Raw genomic sequence first — 19,866 nt, 5'->3', positions numbered from 1 at the left:
CTGTAAGTTTCTCAGTTACCCTGTGAAGTTTCTCTGTTAACAGGGCAGGAATGTTATACTCTTCCATAGATTCACAGAGCCTGAGTGGGTTGTAGTTTCATCACTAAGACATGCCTGACTCTTTCCGACCCCATGTAGTCCTCCAGGCTCCTCTGTCCATGGGATTCTCCAGGCAAGAATACTGGAGTAAGTAGTCATTCCCTTCCCAGGGGATCTTCCCAATGCAGGGATTGAATTCGGGTCTTTGGCATTGCAGGCAGATTCTTTACCGGCTGAGCCACCAGAGAAGCATCTTTATTCCCGCCACGCAAATAGGCTCATGTGGACCATTTTTCTAGATTCTCCATACACGTGTTAATCTGTGATGTTTGTTTTTCTCTTTCTGACTTCCTTCCTTCCCTCTGTATGACAGACTCTGAAGGGATGTTCTGTGAAAGCATCTAACTCATTGTCAGACACATGTATATCTGGATGTTTGTGTGTCCTTCCTGAATCGTCAGTTACTAGGTTTGGGTCGGATGAACAGTTAGGGACCCAGTGGTGAGCTAAGCTGTAAATGACACTGACGGTCTTGCACGTCCTTTGAGAAACTCAGGCTGGGCTTGTGTGACCGAGAGAGCAGTTAAGATCACACTGGTGAGCTAGGCCACGGTTTCTTATGAGGGAGGCTCGGAGGGGCTGCTGTTTAGTGTAGTTCCGTCACAAAGTCTGGGTAACAGGTGAAGCAGCCGTTGTTGGGGTGGTTCTCGCTTCTCACCCCTTGATCTTCCCTTGATCCTTGCTTCTGGGAAGATGCTTCCTTGAACTTCATGGTGGTCTCTGTAGAGCTGCCCAGGCTTTTTAAAAATTAATTTCTGGCTGTGCTGGGTCTTCACGGCTGCACAGGCTCTTCTGTAGCTGCAGTGTGCAGGCTTCCCATTGTGGTGGCTTCTGTGTCGAGGTTCCTGGGTTCTAGAACACAGGCTTAGGAGTTGTGGCACATGGGCTTAGTTGCTGCACAGAAGTGGGATCTTCCCGGACTAGGGATCAAACCCATGTCTTCTGCACTGGCAGGTGGGTTCTTTACCACTGAGCCACCAGAGAAGCCCTGCTCAAGCTTTTTGCAGAACAGAAGTTCTCAAACTTGTGATTTAAAGACCTCCTTTCATTCTTAAAAATTACTGCAAACTTTAAACAGATCTGTTTACATGCATTAACTATTGATATTGATCTAGAAATGAAACTAAATATAAAATGAATTTTTATTAATCATTGAAAATAGTAACTTCATTACCTGTTACCATAAGTCACATCTCCTTTATAAAAATTATTAGATTTTTAAAACAAAGTTTAAAAACAGAATTTTTTTCTGGCATTGTTTTACACTGTTTCCATTGTTCTGGAAATCTCACTAATATTTGGCTCAGCAGAAGACAAATTCTTGTATCTTGACCTAGTCTTTGAGATATTATAGGTCATGTAGTTTCCTGTGATATTCAACCCTGAGTATTCATTGGAAGGACTGTTCTGAAGCTGAAGTTCCAATACTTTGGCCACTGCATGTGATGAGCTGACTCACTGGAAAAAAAACTCTGATGCTGGGAAAGATTGAGGGCAGGAAGAGAAGGGGATGGGGCGTGCAGAAGATGAGATGGTTAGATAGCATCACCGACTCAATGGACATGAATTTGAGCAAACTCCAGGAGATAGTGAAGCACAGGGAAGCCTATAGTACTGCAGTCCATGTGGTCTCAAAGAGTCAGACATGACTGGATGACTGAACAACAATAATAAAAGCTTCTTGTGGGAAGACATGTGTAGAAAAAGAACAGGCTATCTTTGAATTAGTATCAAAGTAGTTTTGACTTTCTAGACCTCCTGGGTGGGTCTCAGGGACCTTTGAGAATCACTGTGCTTCACTGTAGCCCACCAGGCTCATCTGTCCATGGGGATTCTGCAGGCAAAAATACTGGAGTAGGTGTGGGTTCCCATTTCCTCCTCCAGGGGATCTTCCCAACCCAGGGATCGAACCCAGGTCTCTTGCATTGCAGGTGGATTATTTACCATCTGAGCCACCAGGAAGCCCCTTGAGAACCACTAATGTATAATATCTTTTACTCTTTAACAATCTTTTGTCAACATTTGTACAATTTCCTCTAAACATCTTCCTCTTGATGTTTGTGTTCAAGCGATCGTGATGGCTAATAAGTCTTTCTTCATTATTCTTGGGCTCGGCAAGACTGGAGACAGTGGGTTCATAGGCCTCCCCCTCTCTCTCCCCCTTCACTTTCCTTCCTACCTTCACAACCTATGGAGGTTTTCTTTTGCCTTAAGACTGGTCTCTCTGTTTCTAGAACCTGGCAATCGCCAGGCAGTTTTTCACTTGACATCATTCACAATCTACATGTTTCCTTAAAAGTCTTGATCCTGGCTAATATTTATTATTTCTGGTTTATGTTTTATAAATATTCTCAAAGCATTTCCATCCAAAATTGAGAGAAAGTGTTCTGAGATGTGTAAGGAATTTGAGGCATGTTCATGGCTGACTGTCATATCTGTGAATGTCCAGAAACTGTAGCAGAATTCTGCTGCCAGCCAAGAATGAGTCAATGGGCCTGAACTGCAGGCAGATTCTTTACCATCTCAGCCACCAGGGAAGCCCTTCCTTAGCTGATACATTGACTAATTCTGACATCCAGGGTAGTGATATGGTTGATATGAGTGTTTTGAGACAGAGAGCAGAGAGATTCCCCATCCTCCCCCCAAAATACATGGTTCTAACCCCTGAAGATATTATATTTATCAGAAATATAATATTTCTGGTAATAAAATATAAAAATATATTTATTTTATAAAAATAAATAAAAATAAAAATACAGATATGAAATAGTTATGGACAAAGCATTATATTTATGAATGTAAAGTAATTATGTTGTTGTCATTCAGTTGTTCAGTCATGTCTGAGTCTTTGTGACCCCATGGACTGCAGCATGCCAGGCTCCTCTCGCCTCCACTATCTCCTGGAGTTTGCTCAAACTCCTGTCAATTACTAACGTTTAAAATAGCTTCATGCTTCTAGAGGCTACATGTATTGGGTAGCACAGATCTAGGGGAATACAAGAAGGCATCTTCAGTGCCCATACAGAAGTCACACTCAGGGAATCTTCTGTGTCTCCTGCCCAAAACTGGCCCCAAGTCTGGATCCTGAATCTTTTACGCAGTTATTGAGGAGTTAAGATCATAGGCTTCTACTATGGTCACTCTCGGGATGACTCAGGGCCCCGTGGCATTGGCCTTCTCTGAGGCCAATACCAGCTATATTCTTGACCACAGGCTGAGCTCATAAGTAGGTCTAATCATCCTAGAGTTGGGATGGCTCAGCATCGTCTATCAAAGCTCTTAATTTAGAGACTTACTAGCAAGAAAGCAAGAGGCAAAGAAGGCATCTGTGGTCCTATGGTCTCATCTCCCAACCCTTGGACCCAGCTCCATCCTCCCTGGGGGCAAAGTGAATAGGGGTGACTGTTGGAAGTAGTTCACCAGCTGCCAAGTTTTTGCCAAACTGTTTGTTTTGAGAAAAGACAAGAGAAAGGAATAGGTGAATATTCATATAACCTTTGGAAATTAAGGAAATGATTAAACAACTAGGCATTCTTGAGTCTGCCCAGATTTTCCTTCTGCTTCTGTTGTCAAGTCATGGCCTCGTCTTACTCTTTTAAGTATCTTCGCTGACAGAGGCTTACTTCTCATGGGTTGTACTATTTCTTGGAAAATCGTGGAATAACAACACTAGAAACTAAATCATTCTTGCAGTTCGCATTTGCTGAAAAGTACATGATTATAAGCTACTTCTCTTACTCTAAACAGTGTATTTAAAGCTAAACCTATTTGACCACCTCATACCTCTCATTTTCCCTTTATTTGCTGGTGAGATAGATATTAAGGAACTCTGTGACTAGGCAGTGTTCAGAGGTGACGATGGAGAAAAGAGATCAGTGTCATTTTAATTCTGGGAGATGTCGCAGGCTGGGCTGACTCGACATGGTTCAGGACGGGCCATGGATAATCATGGCACATTCCTGAGTGTGGCCATTGCTTTGCTTGTCTCTTACTGTGCTACAAACTCAGTGACTTAAAACAACAGTGTATTATCATCATTCATGCTTCTGTGGGTTGAGGGGACTCAGCTGGGAGGTTTTCCTTTGGCGCCCCTCCTGTGTATGTAGTCAGATAGCAGCTGGCTAGAGTTGACTGGCTTAACACCCAAGGTGGCTCTCCCATGGCTGGGGTAGGTCCTGGCTGTCAGCTGGGGCTGTGGACTGGGGTACATCCATGTGGTCTTTACGGGGTTTAGGGTTTCTAATAGTGTGGCAGTCTCCGGAGAGTGGGCACCAAGAGAGCCCTCCAAGAGACTCAGGAAGAAGCTGAAAGGTTTCTAATGATTTTGCCTCAGAAGTCCCAGAAATTCCATTCTACCTCATTTTATTGGTTGGAATTGGTTGAGTAAGTCACTGATTTAGGGGGATGCCAGATTCAAGGGAAAGGAAATCAGACTTTGCCTCTAAATTAAAGGAGGAGTAGAGAATTTTCATCCACCTTTAATATATTTGTTTAGTCGCTCAGTCATTTCCGACTCTTTGGGACCCCATGGACTGTAGCCCGCCAGGCTCCTCTGTCCATGGGATTCTCCAGGCAAGCATATCGGAGTAGGTTGCCATGCCCTCCTTCTGGGGATCTTCCCATGCCAAGGACTGAACGCGCCTCTCCTCTGTTGTTAGGTGGATTCTTTACCACTGAGCCCCTGGGAAATCCCTTTAATGTACTACAGTGATCATGTTGAAAGGAAGGGAACCACTTAAAGAAATTAAATTGGCAATTGTATTCCAAAAGGATCAAAGGGTTGAGAGATTGAAACATCTGGATTTTGGAAGGTGCTTGGGGTGCTCAGGGAAAAGGGAAAGTGACCAATTCCAGAATCTTGTAAAAAACCAATGATGCTGGGGGACATGTAGAGTTACAAGGAAAGAATATTAGATTTAGAACTGTGTTTAAGGAAAGCAGTACTCCTGTTACATATTTTGTGTATGGCTGAGCACAAAAGGTTCGCTCAACCCTTTGTGTTAATGACGTGGGGAAGCTGGTAACGGCTGCCTTTTGGATGGTGATAGATGACGTGGTCATATGTGCTTTTGTATTATGTGTTGAAGCAGTCACCAAGTCAAAGACAGCCTGGTATAAAAGAGAAGGTCTGCCAGTCCAGTTCTGCTGGGTTACTAACCATTCTTGGAAGTTACTAAGGCAGTCGGCCTCTGGAACTTGCTGTATGCTTTCTGTGCTACCATGGCAAAAACCAGATACTAGGAGCCTCTGTGGCCATTTACCTTCATTGAACAAGTTGAAAGCTGCAGTTAGAGCCACAGGTGGCAGCGCTGCCTGCCGTGTGTGTCTTTTCTTCTCCACAAAGGAGGTTATATGCATGTGTGTGCGTGCTCAGTCGTGTCTGACTCTTTGAGACCCCATGGATTGTAGCCCCCCAGGCTCCTCTGTCCGTGGGATTTTCCAGGCAAGAATACTGGAGTACACGTCCATTTCCTCTTCCAGGGGATCTTCCAAACCCAGGGATTGAACCTGTATCTCTTGCATCTCCTGTGTTGGCAGTGGATCCTTTTAACACTGTGCCACCTGGGAAGCACACAGAGGAGGTTAAGAAGTAGTTTATTGTCCATGGAAGTTTTCTGATATTTTATGCTTTCTCCCCAGCTCTCCTCTTCTAGTTCACATATAGCTGTTTGATTGGTAAATGCCTTAAAAACCAGAGGAACTGGAGTAGAAGGATGATCACAGAAATTTCCAGGTCAGGAGGAAGTTTTCCATTCTAACAATCTTTAAATTAAAAAAGTAAAAGAAGGAATGCCCTAAAGAAATGGGTTCACGTTCATCCCCTGGGCACTTGGCAGTGAGTCCAGCATGACGAATGTCCATATGCTGGCTGTTTGTACTGTGCTGTGATTGACATCAGTCATTGGTCTCCGCTGGCTTCTTGCCCAGGTTCACGAGGGCGCTGAGATGTCCGTAGTCCACCTGAACTCGTGGGACTTGTGCTCATTGTGGAGTGACGGTGCCGAGATGCATCGTTGATATGCAGCTTCTTCCCTGAAGAGTCGGAACTGGAGGAAATGCCATCACTGCTCAGGCCCTCAGGAAGCCTCAGAACAGCGGGTGGTAGCTCATCGGCGCTGTGAGGCCGCTCTGTGAGGGGGAATGCCTTCACTGCTGGGGTGGTAGCGGTTGGAAGGACATTCCTCGTGCTTCTCTGCAGGGTCCCTGCTGATACTGTGGGCCTGAATGCTTGCTCATCCCACTGCCTTCATCAGAAGAGCTGTGTCCCTCTGAAGAAGAACCTTTTACACTTACGTGTAAACTTTACACGTAACTACTTAGGTAGAGAAAGGGAGCCTCCAGCCCATTAAAGCTACTAAGCTGCAGTGACAGGACGTAGAAAGAGACATAGATTTAAAAAGTCATTCTTTGGAGGTCAGTGGATGGAAAATGTGTGAACGGAGCAAAAAAACTAGACCGTAGAAGGAAGTCCATCTAGGACAGTGGTTTCTAAACCTCTGTCAGGGAACACTGTGGTTCTGTGAACACTTACTGGCAGTTCCATAAATAACAACAAAAAGAAAACAGGCGTAGCCAGAGTCACAGAGGCCCCTTGTGCGAATATGTAATTTTTGAAAAACTTTTCCACGACTGAAGTCAGTTTAGCGCTTGAAGCCTCATTTCCATCTGATGCCAGGAAAAAAAAAAAAAACCTTGGCGATGCAGAGTTGTTTAGTCTGCACTGGGTTATGGCTCAGTTTGTGTAAACTAACAGAATCTGTTCAGAACTCTTCCCTCTTCAAGCAGCTCGTTTTCCTCTGGATGGTAACTGGGATTCTTCAGACGTGATGGAGGTGGAGGTAGGGAAAGCTTTCAGCTTGTCCTGGGGTCCGGATAAGGGTTCTGCCTGAAGGTCATTCTCTGGATTTACATCCCCCAGTGGAGACTGAGCTTGCCCTGATGGTCCCCACCTGTGCCAGCTAATCTCAGCCCCCCTGATGTCCCTTTAGAGGGTCTGGTACTCTGAATACTGGACCTAGCGAGGCAGCCTGGCCCAGGCCCGGCATTTCTGTTGTCCAGCTGTCCCTTGGCTATGCTGGACCCCAGACTTTGCTACAACATGGGTGGTATCCAGGGCTAAACCTCAGGGAGCCCAGGGATTCTGGTCTCCTCCAGGGCCCCCTCAATCCTCCTCTCTCGGGAGGAGGCCAGGGTCTCTCTCTTGTTTGGTGGCAGAGGAGAATGGGTGCTGGGTCACCTCTCAGCGACCATCCAGGTCAGTAAACACCAGGCATCTCCTCTGCTTTCCTTCTCGCCTCCTGCTTAACCCTGCTCCTCTGGGTGGGAAAAATACCTTGCGCCCTTTACATGAATGTACATCCTTCTGAACTTGATGGTTTATGATATAATGAGAGGTTCAGAGTTCACCAACACTTTAGCTCTGGGGAGTCAAGAAAACAGGCATATAAACGCTCCCTCTTTAGAGCTGTCAAGTCTGTCCAGTGTTCACAATGGACAATCCTTCAAAGTGTCATGCCTCATTGGCCATGGGCAGTGTCCTGTGTTCAGACCACGAGAGCATGCTGTACCAGTTGACCAGGTGTTGTTTCTTTCCTGCATTGTAAGACATTCCTCCTGAAGAGGGTCACGTGATCTGAAGAGCTTGATGGGTAGGAGAGAGGCTGAAAATTCTCAGGGAATACAGTCTCTCTTAGACTTTCCTGTAGCTCAAACAGTAAAGAATCTGCCTGTGATGCAGGAGACCAGGGTTTGATCCCTGGGTTAGGAAGTACCTCTGGAGAAGGGAATGGCAATCCACTCCAGTATTTTTGCCTGGAGAATTGCATTGACAGAGAAGCCTGCTGGGCTACAGTCCATGGGGTCGCAAAGAGTCTGGACACGACTGAGCGACTAACACACAGTCTCTCTAAGGGAAGGTGGTCCAGGGGGTAGCAGACAGTCAAGTCTCCCAGGTGAGAGTTTCAGGGATGGGAGGGTAGTGAGGGACACACACTCCAGAAGTGTTCCGTTTTTTTTTTGTTTCCTACACACTTTTGTCACTCTACATGTGTCATTATTTTCATGAAAGTTCTCTGACCTAAAGTATACGCTGCATCTACAGCATTTGTGTGATGCTGAGACCAGAGTGGACAGTGGCTTAGGTGACAGTCTCCACTTGCTGAAGCCTCCAACCCAGGGTGGAGCAGGGCAGGTGGACACACCTGTTACCTAGGAAACAGAGGGAGGAGGAGCCAGGGAAGGCATTCAGCACAGCTGAGTGTGGGAGATGATGAATTCAGGATCCCAACAGAATAGTGGTCACAGGTGAGAAGGGCAGGCCTTCAGGTCTCATCCTGACAATGGGGGGCTTTTTGAGGGTCCCGCATGGGTGTAGGGGCCCAGGCATCTAGCAGAACAGCTGGGGTAGGGGTTTGTGGGAGGCATCAGAACATAAAGAAAAATGAAAATGTAATTGTTATTTCTACATGATTGCGCAAATCAATTTTACTTTCTACTTGTAAATGACTTTAAAAACTTCCATTGCATAAACAGTAAGACAGTTGTATCACTTCTGGGCTAGTTCTGCAGTGTTGAGCTGGTTCCCCCCATGTCAGTTTCATTAACTGACACATGCAATGAAGCAGTTTCACGTGGAAGAAGCAGAGAATCGGCAGCAGTGTAGAAGTCTGGACACACACTTGTTTGCAATCCTGCACACGTTGCAATCACCTGGATCTATGGTGACACATGTTGTTGTTCAGTCTCGAAGTAGTTCTGACTCTTTGCAACCCCATGGACTGCAGCATGCCAGACTTTGAGTTTGCTCAAACTCAAGTCCACTGAGTCGGTGATGCCATCCAACCATCTCATCCTCTGTTGTTCCCTTCTCCTCCTGCCTTCAATCTTTCCCAGCACATCAGGGTCTTTTCGAATGAGTTGGCTCTTTGCATCAGGTGGCCAAAGTGTTGGGAGCTTCAGCATCAGTCAGGAAATCAGGGTTGATTTCCTTTAGGATTTACTGGTTTTATCTCCTTGTAATCCAAGGGACTGCAGTGGCACTAGTGGTAAAGAAATCGCCTGCCAAGGCAGGAGGCCTAAGAGACAAGGGTTTGATCCCTGGATCAGGAAGATCTCTTGGAGGAGGGCATGGCTACCCACTCCAGTATTCTTGCCTGGAAAATTCCATGGACAGAGGAGCCTGGCGGGCTACAGTCCATGGCGTTGCAAAGAGTCAGACATGAATGAAGTGACTTAGCACACAAGCACGGGAGCTTTCAAAACTCTGATATTTGGGTCTCAGCCGCAGAGACTCTGATGACACCGATCTGAGCATCAGCGGTCCAGATCCTCTCTGTGATTCTAACATGCAAGTTGGGTTTTGAGAACCATCATCTAAATAGGAATTCACTACGAGATGGGACAAGAGATGAGTTCTCATAATGCTTGATCACCAGCCCTAGACTGAAGCTTGTTCCTCCGAGAAAGAGGAAGCATATGAACTCTGGAACCTGATAAAAGAAAAAGAAAAAAAAAAAAGAGAAAATATCATCATTTGTGGTCACAAGGCAGGCATTAGGGCAGAAGAACTGTGGCTGCTGGATGGTTTATGCTTTCTTCCATCTCAGAATTATCTGGGGCAGTTGAGGTTACCTCAGTTCCTGCGTTTCTGATGTGAATATCAAGAGAGGGGTGAAGGACACCAGCGTCTGCCCAGGCTGGAAGGGATATAGGAACGGGTGGTGTGTTCTGTTAGGAAGGAAACAATCATCGTTGACTCCGTGTCTCCTGGGAGGTCGGTCTGTGAAGTCCTCAAAACAAGGTGGGGGCCAGTCACTCGCTGGAGGCACAGATTGGAACGGGAACCAAGGGGCGCACTGGGACCTCAGCATCCTCCCTCCGCCCACCCTCCCCACGGAGGTGTAGGTGTGACCCATTCATTGCATTCCACTGAGTTCAAAACGAACTTAAGTGAGTTTTAAGCTCAAAAGCCCACGAGGTCTGGCCAAGAAGTCTGATATGAAGATTGGACCACATGCACTGCTGTTCTCTCTCCCGGGCGCATAACAATAGCAATAAAAGCAGCAGGTGATTTGTGGAGCTTCGGCTCTGCCCCAGGCCCCAGGTTGACAGCATTAGCGCCTTGAACCCCGCCAACTGCTCCACGAGGTGGGTGCTGTTATGATCCCTCTTCTGGAAGAGGAAACGGAGGTTCAGAGAAGTTCAACAAAGCGCCTGAGGCTGGCTGAAAGTCAGGCTTGGGACAGGAGTGTGAGCGTCCCTGGGGTCGAGAACTCCGCTGGAAGTCGTGCCCAGGGGCCCCGCCGTGGCGGTGGGGGACATCCACGGGGCCGAGGTCACAGTGAGTCGTCCCCTCTCTGTCCCGAGGGGCGCGCCCGCGGCCCGCCGTCCAGGGTGCTGCGCTGGGATGCCAAGGGGAGGGCGGCGCCGGAAGGGGCCGGCGGTCTCCCGGCTCCCTGGTGGGGCGGAGTGGGAGCCGTCCCCGCCCCGGCGGAGCCCGAGCTGAAGCCGCGCCCGCACTTCCCCGGGCGCGAGGCGGAGCCGGCGGGGAGCGCGGGTCCGGCTCCCGACCGCGGGGATGTGATGCGCCGGCTCCCAGGGCGCCTCCGCCCGCCCGGCCTCCCCGCACGCGACCGCCGGGCGCCAGGTAGGGGGACTGGGGGCGAGGTTGGGGGTGGTGGGGGGCGACCGTCGCTTTGGCACCTTCGTCCCTTTTCCCCGCGCAGAAAGCAAGCGTCCTTTCTCTTACTCTTGGTTGTCATTTTGTCTTGTAAGGAGGTGATGGCGGTTTAATCTGTGTTTTGTTGATGGTGGTCTTTTTGGGGGGAGGGTGGTTGTTTTTGTTCCCCTGTGAACCAGGAGTAAAAGCTGTTCAAATCTGTCTTTGGGGAACTTGGCAGTCTTTCTGGAGGTTTATTCTAGGGTGTGTCTGTAAATTGCTTGCAGGCGTTTTAATCCGGCCAAGTTGAACTGGTTTGGGAGTGGCCCTCCTAGGGATTTGGGCTCGAAAGGGTTGTCTCCTGGAGGAGATAGTTATGAATGCCCTAAACACCGTGGGGAAGGGTAACTTGTGGCTCCTGCAGATGAAGGTTGACACTGAGTGGTGTGGCTGCGGACACTAGGATGACACTCATTCACAACAGGCATGCGCGGCACTTTACATTTTATAAGCCCCTTTATAGTGATTGCTCTTATCCTCCCAGCAGTCTCCCGAGAGACACGCAATTATCACCCTCCTGTTACAGCGGAGGAAACAGAAGCTTAGATGGGGTGATTAACTTGGTGGAGGGCTGGCACCCAGAAGGAGACAGAGACCTCTGGACTCCGGGCTGTGTGCTAAGGCACTCAGTCCTGTCTGACTCTCTGTGACCCCATGGACTGTAGCTGGCTGGGCTCCTCTGTCCATGGGATTCTCCAAGCAAGAATACTGGAGTGGGTTGTCATTCCCTTCTCCAGCGGATCTTCCTGACCCAGGGATCAAACCCATGTCTCTTGTGTCTCCTGCATCGGCAGGTGGGTTCTTTCTTACCTATTTTATATCCTATTCAGTACTTCCTTTAGTATTTTATAGTCATTCCCCCTGGTGCTCAGATGGTAAAGAGTCTCCCCATGATGCAGGAGACCTGGGTTCTATCTCTGGGTGGGGAAGATACCCTGGAGAAGGGAATGACAACCCACTCCAGTATTCTGCCTAGAGAGTTCCATGGACAGGGAGCCTGGCAGGCTACAGTCCATGGGTTCGCAGAGTCAGACGTGACTGAATGACTAAGCAACAGTTTACTTAACAAATGTTTATCGACTGTCTACTGTGTGCCGGGCACTCTTCTATGATAAGTACTGAGGACAGAGTAGTGAACAAGATGGATGCTAATCGCTGTCCTTGATTGGACAGGAGTCTGCTTGGTGAAGTAGAGGACATTGGAGGTCTCTCTGCCTAGTGGGATTCTTGGAGATTTGTCCCTGTGGACAAGGTGTGGTTGTCCCGGGCATCACTCGATACACTCTGGCTCAGCCATGCTCCTGGACAGGGACGGATGAAGAGCCTGTTGCTGGGCTGCATCTGTGGCAGGTGTGTCCATCTGGAAGTAGGCAGAGAGCTTGTGGAGAGCATCTCACTGATCAAAGTGGCAAAGCTGGACAATTGCAGTGAAGCTCCCATAGCACTGGGGTTAGGGAAGCACAGGGGTTATTTTTATGCTACTAACACGTGACAAACTCAATGTGAGCACACCGCTTTGAAGGACAGGAGTCGTCAGGGACTCTGCCTCTGTTGCTCCCCATCTGCTGCTGTCAGCCAGCAGTTGCCTGTGTTTTCCTGTCTTCCGGGATGTCAGGTGGGCTGACAGGATGTGCAGTGTGAGCAGCTTTGCCCCCCTTGAACCCCAGTACGTGCTGGGGCCCCAGGCAGCGCTGTTGCAGCCAGGAGGCTGTGGCACGTGGGAACTTGCAGAGTGATCTCACTGAGTGTGGGAAGGGGCCGGCTTCCCCTGGGTTGTGGGTCACTAGCATACTTTGGAGTTCAGCACCATGAATTAAAAGTGGAAAGAAAGCAAAACAACAGTGGAGACAAGGACGTCCCTGGTGGTCCCATGGTTAAGACGTCACCTTCCAAGGCAGGAGGTGCGGGTTCAATCCCTGGTCTGGGGAGCTAACATCCCACATGCCACAGGGCCAAAAAACCGAAACATAAAACAGAAGCAATGTTGTAATAAATTCAATAAAGATGGTATACATCAAAAAAATTTATTTTAAAGTGGAGACAAAGTGAAATCTAGAAATGTATAAAAGGTAAAGCTTGGTGAACTATGTACTTTTAAAAATTGAAGTATAGTTGATTCACAGTAATTCAGGTATACAGCAAAGTGATTCAGTTATTCAACTATTCAGTTTCCAGATTCTTTCCCATTATGTTTTTTTAAATTTATTTTTAACTGGAGGATAATTGCTTTATAGTGTTGTGCTGTCTTCTGCGATACAACAGCATGAATCAGCCGTAAGTATATATATGTCCTGTCCTTCTTGAATCTTCCCCCCTGTCCTGCACTCATTATGGTTTATCACAGGATACTGAATAAAGTTTGCTGTGGGTATAAGTAGGTCATTGTTGTTTATTTTATAGGTACTAGTGTGTACCTTAGGGGCTTCCCTGGTAGCTCAGACAGTGAAGAATGGGCCTGCAATGCAGGAGATCTGGGTTCAGGCCCTGGGTTGGGAAGATCCCCTGGGAGAAGGGAAGGGGAACCCACTCCAGTCTTCTCACCTGGGAAATCCCATGCACAGAGGAGCCTGGTGGGCTACAGTCCGTGGGGTCACAAGGAGTTGGACCCAACTGAGTGACTGACACTTTGACTTCTTTCAGCGCGCACCTTATTGGGTGACCCCAGTGGGGCTACAGGAACAAAAGAAAGCACAGTGCTCCCTCCTGCTGGCCTCTCAGCACCGCCCAGGGCACTCTCAGCACTGCTGGAGGGAACCGCAGAGCAAACTAACATGCACTTCGGAGTGTGCCCGGGGCACTGGTGTTCCTAGAGTCCCCAACGTGGTTCAAACGAGTAGCTGAGGCCGACAACACCAACACATTTTTCTGCAGCCAGTGGAAAAGAGGACGCCTGGCATAGCACAGCCTCCCGTGTCTTCAAGATGAGAAAGAAGCACTCAGGAGATGCAAAAGCATTCCTGGTGGAAGCAGGCACTCGCTCGTGACAGTCCCCATTTAAGAGGTACAAAGAGCAAGTTTCAGGCCATCTCTCAAATGACCCCCACTACAGTGCAGTTTGGTAGCTGGGTTTCACTGGGACTCAGGGTGCTGTTGATGGAGGAGCAGTTTGGCATTCAGGCTCCGCACAGCTGGCTTTCCAAACCAGAGAACTCATGAGGTGGAAGTGTCAGTCAATGGTGTCTGGCTCTTGCAACCCCATGGACTGTAGCCCACCAGGCTCCTCTGTCCATGGGATTCTCCAGGCAAGAATACTGGAGTGCATTGTCATGCCCTAGTCCAAGAGATCTTCCCAACCCAGAGATCGAACCCAGGTTTCGTGCACTGCAGGCAGATTCTTTACCATCTGAGCCCCTAGGGAATTCATGGACCCCTGAAAATACAGCCAATGGCTCCTGACCAAGAATCAAATTGAATCAGATGCTATCACTTTAGACTAGTGCTTCTCATCTCACTCAAAACCCAATATCCCCCCCCACCTTTTTTCTTTCTTTTTTAAATTATGAAAGTATGATAACACAGTGACAGGAGACTTGGAAAATACAGAACAGAATTACATGTAGTTGCACTATAAATTACAGTTATTTTTAAGTAGATAAATTAATATTTTTAGTTGGAGTTTCAATATCAAATTCTCAAAAATTAATAGAATGAATAGAAAATTAGAAGGAAAAGCAGGCTTGTCAAATACTAGGAACCAATTTAACAAATTAAGATTTGTACAGTTTTCACACAACAGCAGCATACAAATTCTATTCAAGTTTCCATAGACAGGAGACACTGGAACATGTCCAGGGATATAAAACAAGGTGTGAAAATTTCATGGTCTAAACGAATACTCCCTTTTCATGAAAATATTTAAACCCCCCCCCTTTACAATTCTGAGTTGATATAATACAACTTAATTGCAACATAATTCCCAAATAATATAGTAGTATATGTAAGAAATAAGTAATTTGGGTTAGAATGATGTATTTCGGTGTGTGGATGCTTGGGTAGGGCCCAGCCGGTCTGATGAAGTCAACGGTGCTTTATGCAGACTGATTGCAGGGTTACGGGATGCCTGCCCATGTAGCCTGGAGCAGACAGTGTGGCAGAGATCCATGCACCCCTAGGTGAGGACTGACCCGTGATCAAGGTCTGAGTGGTGATGCAAGGCCTGTCTTCCCTCCATTTTCACAGTGATTGCATCTCAGGAAAATTCAGTATCTATGAAATTGTGCCAGCAAAATGTATTTTATCCCAATGGAGGATGGAGTAGGGGTGCCAGGCTCCCAAAGTGGTAAATGATGCCTCTGTCAGCATGAAGGTCTGTGGGAGCCTGGGATTTAAGCAGGATGAGGGCCAGGTCTTCACAGTTGGGTGGGAGGGTGCTATTCCAGACGTGTGGCAACCGTGGTCTCTGCTACTAAGAGCCCCCTTCGTCACAGTTTCCAGAATGCTCCTTGAGGGGCGTGCTGGCCCCACTGAGAACCACCGCTTTCGCTGCATCGGGTGGTAGCAAGTAATGAAACCACTAGCGCAGGTGTGCGCCCTGAAAGAGCAAGGCACCGACGGCAGCAGGGGCTTCCCAGGTGACTCAGTGGTAGAGAACCTGCCTGCCAGTGCAGGAGGCAAGGGTTCCATCCCTGGGCCGGGAAGGTCCCCTGGAGAAGGACTTGGCAACCCACTGCAGTATTCTTGCTTGGAGAATGCCATGGACAGAGGAGCCTGGCAGGCTACTCTACGTGGGGTTGCAGAAGAGTTGGACACAATCTAGTGACTAAACAAGAAGAGCAGCAGGTGTGAGCTGGCCATCGGGGTGCGCACGCACTGACTGCCAGGAGGTTGTAGAGGAGACGACAGAAATCAGCCTGGTGGGGCCACATGCATTCCCGGGAGGTGACTGCTCAGAGGCTCACAGGAACTGCAGAGGAGATGGAATGGGAATGTCTGCATCCTGATGGGGGTGATTTTGGTGTCTGCAGTTGTCCTGGTTCATGGGATTGTAGACTTAAGATCTGTTGTGTGTTTCACTATGTGCATGTTTTACTTCAGTAAGAAAAAAGCCCCAGGAGTGAAAACACTGAAAGATTCTTGCAGAGACTGTCTGGTCCTCTGAGACTCATCTGTGGACCCCACTCTGGGAAGCGGAGCTGTTCTCACCTGAGCAGGAGCCAGTGCTCCAGGCATCTTCTCTCTCTCTGTCAGCTATGCAAGTCTTGTCTTGGCCACAATCCGTCTCAGAGCCTTTGGCAAGATTCTGGGTTGGGGTTGTGCTGGAGGATAAGATGCTGGAAGGGGCGAGGCAGTGTGCTTAACACATTATTGACCAGAGACACAGCGAAACGCCTTTTGTTACCCAGATGTTATTGACTGGAGACCTTTCAATATTCACTTACATAACAATCTGCTGGCCACAGGCATTAGTTTCTGCAGAAGTCCCCAGTCAATAGATTAAAAAGGCACCAGGGATGGAGACCAGGGTCACTTCCATCACTCAGTCTGGCTTCTCTCGTCCAGGAGCCCGAGGAAGGCAGAGTGGAGACCATGCCAAATGCCAGCCTGGCGGTCAAGGGCGTTCCTGTCTGTAGCCCGCTTGTGACAGGAATCACTCTCCTCCATGCCTCATTTCACCTCTTCCCTGAAAATCCATGTGACACCACCAATATGGTGCTGTGTAAGAGCTGAAAGCTTAGAATTCCTAGCAACTTTTTACTTTATCTGTGGCTATTTTTACTTTATCTTCATGTCCTGTTTGTGATATCCTTACGATAAAAACCAAAAACTTTCCTTTCCCCGTTTGTTTGGGTAACTGAGTCAGTTCTGTGAGCTACATTTTTGGATCTGCCTGCTGATAGGAAGCTTGCCAGTGTCTCGGGGGGGTTTGGACTTTGGGGTTTTGGGGGAGGATGTATATTCCTGCCGCCTCTGGTGGGATGGTTTTGCTTGGTCCCAATCGTGGAAGGCTCTTTCTCACGTGGTCATGTGGTCAAGGTTTAGGATGTGTTGTTCATCTCTGCAGAGCGGGAGCAGTCGTGTCACTCGGGAGCACACTGTGGTCACCCCCAGGCTGACACGTCCAAGTTCTCCTTCCTGGTGCAGAGCCTGGCGTCCTCTCTGTCCTTGGAGTTAGCCTCCAGCCTTGTGGGGTGTCAGGGGGACTCAGTAGAGGTGACTGTGGTGCTCACCCAGGACACTGCCTCTCAGATCCTACCTCCAAAACGTTCCTCTTGGGAAGTCAGGAGTGGATGCTTGACTGAGCATGCCATGGTGTCACCTTAAGGGACAGTTTTTTGTCTCGTGTTTTATCTCTTGGAGACTTTTCTTTCTGCTTCATGACATAGTCCTGTATCCTCTAATATAAAAAATTACTAATATAAAATAATTTGTAATTAATTTTATATTAATATAAATGTTTATATTAATATAAGATATTGATACATATTAATATAAAAAATTTTAGTATATTTAAATAAATGAATCACATTTAATTTATTATTTTACATTAATATAAAATTTTGTATTAATGTAAATATGCATTAAATATACAATTTTATATTAATATAAAATAATAAATGTAATTCATTTTATGTTAATATAAAAGCTCCCCCCAGAAAATCCTCATGGAGAATTATTGCTGCAGGAAGATAGACACTGAGCTCCCTGGCAGTTGGCAGTTTCTCTCTGGGGTTTTGTGGCTCTAGTTTAAGAAACAAAGACTTGTGTAAACATAGAATTCTAAAGTATTTTCCACCATCATGTAGTTCTCTGGATTTATAAGTTCTTTTATTGCCTTGTCTTTAAAACTGACATTTTTAGTCTGAATATTGACTGTTTAATGGCTGGCTGAATGCTTGTCAGAGGTGAAGGTCCTCATTATGGGCTTTGTTTTAATACCATAATCCATTCCCCATGCATGTTTCCACTAATTTTCCATAGAGCATGTGGGTGGTGACATTTCAGAAGCTAAAGAATCTGCTTTATAGTCTTTGCTTTCCCTGGGGACTCATACACTCTCTCTTTTTGTTATAGGTGAGTTAGTTAGAGCGTCATTCTCTGAGTATTTCTCCAGTATGTCAGCCATACATGTAGGCTGTGTCTGTTAATGTTTGGGGTGAGAAGTCATATTAAATGATTCCATCTATGTCTGTGCAGGGAGACGCTCAGTGTGGAGAGTGAGTTGGCATGAAGTGGAAACCTGGGAAGTACCATCAGGATTTCCTTCTTATGGCTCAGCTGGTAAAGAATCCGTCTGCAATGTGGGAGATCTGGGTTCAATTTAGGTTGGGAGGATCCCCTGGAGAAAGGAATGACAACCCACTCCAGTATTCTGGCCTGGGGAATTTCATGGACTGTATAGTGCATGGGGTCACAAAGAGTCAGACACGACTGAGCGACTTTCACTTCACTTCCCTTCTGTATTGAGAGGCGGGGCTCTGCTACTTCAGGTCCCTGGAAGAGGGAGGGGCACCTTAGGGCCACAGTATGTCTCCTTGGGTTTCTGCAGAAACTTCCCTTAAACTCGGATAGGACAGATCCCACCCAGGCCCTATATTTTCTGTTTGGTTTTGGTTGTGTGGTATGTGGGATCTTAGTTCCCCAACCAGGAATTGAAACCGTGCCCCACCGCAGTGGGAGCACAGAGTCTTAACCACTGGTGTGGTGTGAGTGCTTGGGCATGTCTGACTCTTTGTGATTCCAAGGACTGTAGCCCACCAGGCTGCTCTGTCCTTGGGATTCTCCAGGCAAGAATACTGGAGTGGGTTGCCATTTCCTTCTCCAGGAGATCTTCCCATCTAGGGATTAAACCTGTATCTCCCGCATCTTCTGCATTAGCTGGCGTATTCTTTACCGCTGAACCACTTGGGAAGCCCCTCAACCCCTGGACCACCAGGGAAGTCCCCCAGACCCCGTACTTTGGAGGCTTCTGCCCTGCTTATCAGCTGGCCACAGGACTCAGCATGGCCGGGAGTCTTGGAGCTTAGAGGATGGTCCAGAACCCAGGAGCCCTGGAGCTCCCTGCCCAGATAGCCTGCCCTCGGAGTCCAGGGTGGACGCAGGCCTCTTTCCTGGTGGTCCTCTGCGTACTCCACTCCTGAGGGCCTGCCTGGTCTGCAGAGTGGCCAGGGCTGTATGCGGGGACTGGAGGGGTGGGGATGTCTGCCTGTGGGCACGCTAAGGGCCCCCACGGTATGGGATGGGGCTGGGGGCGGGCCGGGGAGTCAGGCTTGGAGCTTACTGTGGCCAGAAACCCCCTGAACCCCACACAGCAAGGCCCCCGTAGGCCCTGTATGGAGAGTGCAGCCCAGACACTCGTGTGTCTTCCTGCATCTTCTGTGTGTGCCTGCCGTGTGTGTGTCCGCTGTGTGCCACCTCAGCCCCTGCATGCCTGGCTTCTTTCCTGGAATACAGGCTTCACAATGAGGGGGAATTCCTCAGAAACAAGAAGGAAATTCCTCAAGAATAAGAGGGCCGTAATAGTAAAGGTGGAAGCAAATGTCCCCTCCCCCTGCGCGGGGACTCTGGGCCTTGAGGACACCCCTCTGGTTCTTATGACAGCACCCTACCCCCACCATGTCTGTTCCGTTGTCCGCACTGGGATTGCAGTTTCTCATGGTGACAGGAAGGCGCCATGGATGAAGTCCGTCCTTCCCGGAAGTGGGGCTTTCCTTGGGGCCAGGACGTTCATGGTAAACTCTGATACTTCGTCTCTGTTCTTAATTTAGCTCACGGTGAAGTTTGTCTTTCTGGATCTAGTAGGAAATTGCTCTATGCCTCAGATTTGCATTTTTACCCTATCTTTAATGAGCCTGCAGCTGTGGTCCGTGGGCCACCCAGTGGCGCTGTGACGCGCTCGTTCCCGGATGTTACCCCCGAGAAGCAATGGCGGCTCTGCTTGGGGCGTTCATGATGGCTCGCTGTTTCGGGGAGCGTCGTAGAAAGCGATGCCCTGTTTTCACTCTCGCTGCACCTGTCCTGGAGTGATGGAGGGGGTGACTGGCTGCGGCTTCCGGTCACCCCACCCCTCCGTGGCTGCCCTGGGTCAGGCAGTACCCTGGGCACCTCAGTGC

The 19,866-nt window shown here is 48.2% G+C and overlaps 1 protein-coding gene across 3 annotated transcripts in view; it reads left to right on the top strand.

Moving 5' to 3' along the window:
• The window catches only part of IL1R1 (interleukin 1 receptor type 1), an 82,505-nt gene that overhangs the window by 24,842 nt on the left and 37,797 nt on the right, over window positions 1-19,866 (top strand). The window contains exon 1 of one of the 3 annotated variants that reach the window (XM_065929664.1): window positions 10,097-10,245. The exons of 1 other annotated variant lie outside the window; for it this stretch is intronic. The gene's annotated coding sequence lies outside the window, so the exon portion shown is untranslated. Of the gene's footprint in view, window positions 1-10,096; window positions 10,246-10,605; window positions 10,745-19,866 lie in introns of those variants that run through there. One more of the 3 variants, XM_065929662.1, reaches the window with a different exon arrangement.

Source organism: Muntiacus reevesi, chromosome 3 (genome assembly GCF_963930625.1).
Source record: "Muntiacus reevesi chromosome 3, mMunRee1.1, whole genome shotgun sequence".
In the NCBI taxonomy this organism is placed as follows: domain Eukaryota; kingdom Metazoa; phylum Chordata; class Mammalia; order Artiodactyla; family Cervidae; genus Muntiacus; species Muntiacus reevesi.
Note: the sequence above shows the minus strand (reverse complement) of the source record. Positions and strands in the feature narration are given on the sequence as shown.